Consider the following 6,409-nt stretch of genomic DNA (forward strand, 5'->3'; position numbering starts at 1 on the left):
CAAATTGAAAAAGTTTAAGTTTTTATTTCTTTACTTTTCTTGCTCTCTTTTCCTTTTGTTTACCTGTTCCCTCAGAGTCTCTTTCTCCCTTTTGCATGCTAACATCCAATTTCTTTTGATTACACTCTCAACCTTTCTATTATCTAGAACTTCTGTATATTCTTTTCTATTCCATTAACAGTCACATTCTACATCCCTCTGCATCCTCTTTGTCCTCCTTTTGAAACTGCAGACCTTACTGCAAATCTGTTTGTTTTACTGAAGATAATATTTGAACTCATTCTGTTTATTATGACAATTTTTTTATTGTCCTCATAGGGGCTATTTGGTCTAGGATTGCATAGTGTCTGAATTGGGCACTGCTAATATTGATCTCACCTTAAAGAAAGGGTTTTGGAAACCTATTGGGCCACTATAAGCCTATAGGGGGAAATCTGCAATACCCCAGATCTGCACTGCTAGAGGGGAAGATACATGAACAACATGAAAAAACAAGGGAAGAAAATGATCCAAACAAATCTAGATTCTATAGTAATAGAATCCAATGACAGTATGTTAGAAGAAATGTCAGAAAAGGACTTCAGATTATACATGATTAAGATGATTCATGAAGCAAAGGATGAGATAATAGAGCAAATGCAGGCAATGAATGATAATACCAATGAGCTGAAAGAGCACCTGCAGGAAGCAAAAGATCATTTCAACAAAGAGATAGAGATTCTAAAAAAAAAAAAAAAATAAATAAAAAAAAAAAAAAACAGAAATCCTTGAAATGAAGGAAACAATAAACCAAATAAAAAACTCAATGGAAAGCATCACCAAAAGACTAGACCACTTGGAAGACAGAACCTCAGACAATGAAGATAAAATATTTAATCTTGAAAATAAAGTTGCCCAAACAGAGAAGATGGTGAGAAAACATGAATAGAATCTCCAAGAACTATGGGACATCATGAAAAGACCAAATTTAAGAATTATTGGGATTGAGGAAGGCACAGAGTTACAAACAAAAGGAATGAACAACCTATTCAATGAAATAATATCAGAAAATTTCCCAAACCTGAAGAATGAAATGGAAAATGAAATACAAGAGGCTTATAGAACACCAAATGCACAAAATCACAACAGGTCCACACCAAGACACATTATAATAAAAATGCCTAACATTCAAAATAAAGATAGGATTTTGAAGGCCGTGAGAGAAAAGCATCAGATTACATATAGGGGGAGACCAATACGGATAGCAGTCAACTTCTCAACCCAGACTCTAAAAGCTACAAGGGCCTGGAACAACATATTTCAAGATCTGAAAGAACAGTTGCCAAACAAGAATCCTATACCCAGCAAAAATAACCTTCAGATTTGAAGATGAAATAAAATCCTTCCATGATAAACAAAAGTTAAAAGAATTTACAAATAGAAAGCCTGCACTACAGAATGTTCTCAACAAAATATTCCATGAGGAGGAAATGAAAAACAACAATGGAGGAACAACAAAGGGAGGAACTACATTAGAGAAAAACCACTCAAAGGAGAAACCAAGCCAACTTAAAAACCAAAAATAACCAAATGCCTGGGAATGCAAATCATATCTCAATAATAACCCTGAAGACAAAAGACATAGACTGGCAGAATGGATTAAAAAGAAAGACCGAACAATATGCTGCCTGCAAGAGACTCATCTCATAGAAAAAGACATCCACAGAGTAAAGGTAAAAGGATGGGGAAAAAACTACCACACATATGGACTCAGTAAAAAAGCGGGGGTTTCCATCCTTCTATCAGATAAAGTGGACTTCAAGCCAAAGTTAGTCAGAAGGGATAAAGAAGGACATATCATACTGCTTAAGGGAACCATAAATCAGGAAGACATAATGATAGAAAATATTTATGCCCCAAACAATGGTGCATCCCTGTACATCAAACAAATCCTTCTCAATTTCAGGAATCACACAGACCACAACACAATAATTCTGGGTGACTTTAATGCACTGCTGTCACCACTAGCTAGATCTTCCAAACAAAAACCAACCAAAGAAACCATAGAACTCAATAACACAATCAATAACCTAGACTTAATAGACATATATAGAATATTCCATCCATCAATGAGTGGATTCACTTTCTTCTCAGCAGCACATGGAACCTTCTCGAAAATAGACCATACGTTATGCCACAAAGCAGCCCTTAAGAAATGCAAAAAATAGAGATACTGCCTTGTGTTCTATCAGATCATAATGGACTAAGAATAGAAATCAATGACAAAATAAAAACAGAAATTACTCCAACACATGGGGACTAAATAATATGCTATTGAATGAAACATGGATAACAGAAAACATCAGGGAGGAGATAAAAAAATTCTTAGAGGTCAATGAGAATGACGATACAACATATCAAAATCTCTGGGACACTATGAAAGCGGTACTAAGAGGAAAATTCATTGCATGGAGCGCATTCCAGAAAAGAATGAAAAGTCAACAACTAAATGACCTAACATTACAGCTCAAAGTCCTAGAAAAAGAAGAACAGAATAACAGCAAAAGTAGTAGAAGACAGGAAATAATTAAAATCCGAGCTGAAATCAATGAAATAGAAACAAAAGAAACAATTCAAAAAATTGACAAAACAAAAAGTTGGTTCTTTGAGAAAGTAAACAAAATAGACAAACCCTTAGCCACACTAACAAAGAGAAGGAGAGAAAACTCAAATTACTAAAATTCGTGATGAAAAAGAAAATATCACAACAGACACCACTGAGAACATAATGAGAACCTACTTTGAAAATCTATATTCCAACAAAATAGAAACTACCAAAGACATTGACAAATTTCTAGAGACATATGCTCCTCCCAAACTGAACCAGGAGGACATACACAATTTAAACAGATCAATATCAAGCAATGAAATAGAAGAAGCCATTAAAAACCTACCATCCAAGAAAAGCCCAGGACCAGACGGATTCTCAGCCAAGTTCTACAAGACATTCAAAGAAGATCTCATTCCAATACTTCTCAAAGTCTTCCAGGAAATAGAAAAGGAGGGTACCCTACCGAACTCATTCTATGAAGCTAATATCACCCTCATACTCAAACCAGGCAAAGATACATCAAGGAAAGAAAATTTTAGACCAATATCCTTGATGAATATAGATGCAAAGATCCTTAACAAAATATTGGCAAACTGTATCCAAAAGCATATTAAGAAAATTGTGCACCACGATCAAGTGGGGTTCATCCCTGGAATGCAAGGATGGTTTAACATCCGTAAATCAATAAACATAATCCATCATGTCAATAGACTTAAGGATAAGAATCATATGGTTATTTCACTTGATGCAGAAAAAGCGTTTGACAAAATACAACACCCCTTCATGCTCAAAACACTAGAAAAAATAGGGATAGTAGGAACATACCTAAACATTGCAAAGGTTATTTATGATAAGCCTATGGCCAACATCATTCTTAATGGAGAAAAACTGAAACCATTCCCTTTAAAAACGGGAATAAGACAGGGATGTCCTCTTTCACCACTTCTATTCAACATTGTCCTCGAAACTCTAGCCAGAGCAATTAGACACACTAAAGAAATTAAAGAAATCCGAATAGGAAAAGAGGAACTTAAGCTGTCACTATTTGCAGATGACATGATTCTATATTTAGAGGATCCAAAAAACTCCTCCAGAAAACTTCTAGACCTCATCAATGAATTCAGCAAAATAGCAGGCTATAAAATCAACACGCATAAATCTAAAGCATTTTTATACGCAAGCGACGAAACAGCTGAAAGGGAAATGAGGAAAACAACTCCATTTGCAATAGTCTCAAAAAAAATAAAATACTTGGGAATCAATCTAACCAAAGAGGTAAAAGATCTCTACAATGAAAACTACAAAACACTGAAGAAAGAAATTGAGGAACACCTTAGAAGATGGAAAGATCTCCCATGTTCTTGGATAGGCAGAATTAATATTGTCAAAATGACCATACTACCAAAAGTGCTATACAGATTCAATGCAATTTCAATTAAAATCCCAATGACATACCTTACAGAAATAGAGCAAGCAATCATGAAATTCATCTGGAAGAATAAGAAACCCAGAATAGCTAAAGCAATCCTTAGCAGGAAGAATGAAACAGGGGGTATCGCAATACCAGAACTTCAACTATACTACAAAGCAATAGTAACAAAAATGACATGGTATTGGCATCAAAATAGACAGGTAAATCAATGGTACAGAACAGAGGACATGGACACAAACCCAAATAAATATGATTTTCTCATACTAGACAAAGGTGCCAAAAATATGCAATGGAGAAAAGACAGCCTCTTCACCAAATGGTGCTGGGAAAACTGGAAATCCATATGCAACAGAATGAAACTAAACCCCTATCTCTCTCCCTGCACAAAAATCAACTCACAATGGATCAAGGACCTTGAAATCAGACCAGAGAGCCTGCATCTTATAGAAGAAAATGTAGGTCCAAATCTTCAACTTGTTGGCTTAGGATCAGACTTCCTTAACAGGACTCCCATAGCACAAGAAATAAAAGCAAGAATCAACAACTGGGACAGATTCAAACTAAATAGCTTTCTCTCAGCAAAGGAAACTATCAGCAATGTGAAGAGAGAGCCTACAGAGCGGGAGAATATCTTTGCCACTCATACTTCAGATAGAGCACTAATTTCCAGAATATATAAAGAACTCAAAAAACTCTTCACAAAGAATACAAATATCCCAATCAACAAATGGCTAAGGATATGAACAGATGCTTCACAGAAGAAGATCTACGAGCAATCAACAAACATATGAAAAAATATTCACCATCTTTAGTAATAAGAGAAATGCAAATCAAAACTACACTAAGATTCCATTTCACCCCAATTAGAATGGCGATTATCAAGAATACAAGCAACAATAGGTGTTGGAGAGGATGTGGGGGAAAAGGTACACTCATACATTGCTAGTGGGGTTGCAAATTAGTGCAGCCACTCTGGAAAGCAGTGTGGAGATTCCTTAGAAAACTTGGAATGGACCCACCATTTGACCCAGCTATCCCCCTCCTCGGCCTATACCCAAATGACTTAAAATCAGCATACTACAGAGATACAGCCACATCAATGTTCATAGCTGCTCAATTCACAATAGCCAGACTGTGGAACCAACCTAGATGTCCTTCAATTGATGAGTGGATAAAGAAACTGTGGTATATATATACAATCAAATATTTCTCAGCTATAAAGAATAATAATATTATGGCATTTGCAGGTAAATGGATGAAATTGGAGAATATCATGCTAAGTGAGATAAGCCAATCTCAAAAATCCAAAGGACGAATGATCTCACTGATAAGCGGATGATGACACATAATGGGTGGTGGGAGGGGTGCAAGAATGAAAGAAGGAGGGACTGTACAGAGGGAAAAGAGGGGTGGGAGGGGTGGGGGGGAAGGAAAAAATAACAGAATGAATCAAACATCATTACCCTATGTAAATGTATGATTACACAAATGGTATGCTGTTACTCCATGTACAAACAGAAACAACATGTGTCCCATTTGTTTACAATAAAAATAAATTTAAAAAAAAATATATATATATATACATGGCAGATATGCATCCCATTAACTAAGATGATGTCAAGTTCTAATTCTAAATAAGCCTTTTTAAAGTATAAGATTAAAAAGTCATTTTCGGTGTATATGTAAATTGTTTTATCACACATTCATTCGACACTAACTTTTGAAAATGTGTCCTTTAAAAAGACAAAGAAATTTTTATTCTGTAAGTTTAGTCTCTTGCTCTTTTGTTTGAACTATGGCTCAGGACTCTGGGCTTCAAGGTAAGTACAGTGAAACAGGCTCATCCCTTGCCATTTACTATGACATCAACACTTTGCCATTCCATGACACTAATGAATTTAATTGTAATGGACTGATGGTTAGACACCATCTTTCCAGGAAAAACATAGCCTCAAATGTTTCCTGGGGGTAAATTTGGAAAGTAATATTAAGTAGAGTTGACACAAGAAAAGAAGAAAATCAGCAGCAAAGTATCCAGCAATTGTGTAAGTAATACTTTGTTTTAGACAGGGATTTTGTTACCTAAGTGGACTGGGATTTCTAAAATTGGGAAAAGCAGGAAGAAAGTGTATTGACTGGTGTTGACGATGATGATGATGATGATGAACAAGAGGATGGTAGTTGCCATTTTTCAGCATTATCACATATGGGTACTATGTCAAGCAGATTGTATGCATTGTTTTATTTCATCTTCATAACACTAAGAAGTGAGTGTCGTTATCACTCTCATTTCAAATGAAAAAAAAAATGAAGTTAATTCCCTTGACAAAGTCATACAGCTAATAAGTAATAGAAGCAGAATTTGAGTTTATTTCTGATGACTTTTA

Source organism: Sciurus carolinensis, chromosome 6 (genome assembly GCF_902686445.1).
Source record: "Sciurus carolinensis chromosome 6, mSciCar1.2, whole genome shotgun sequence".
Classification (NCBI taxonomy): Eukaryota; Metazoa; Chordata; class Mammalia; order Rodentia; family Sciuridae; genus Sciurus; species Sciurus carolinensis.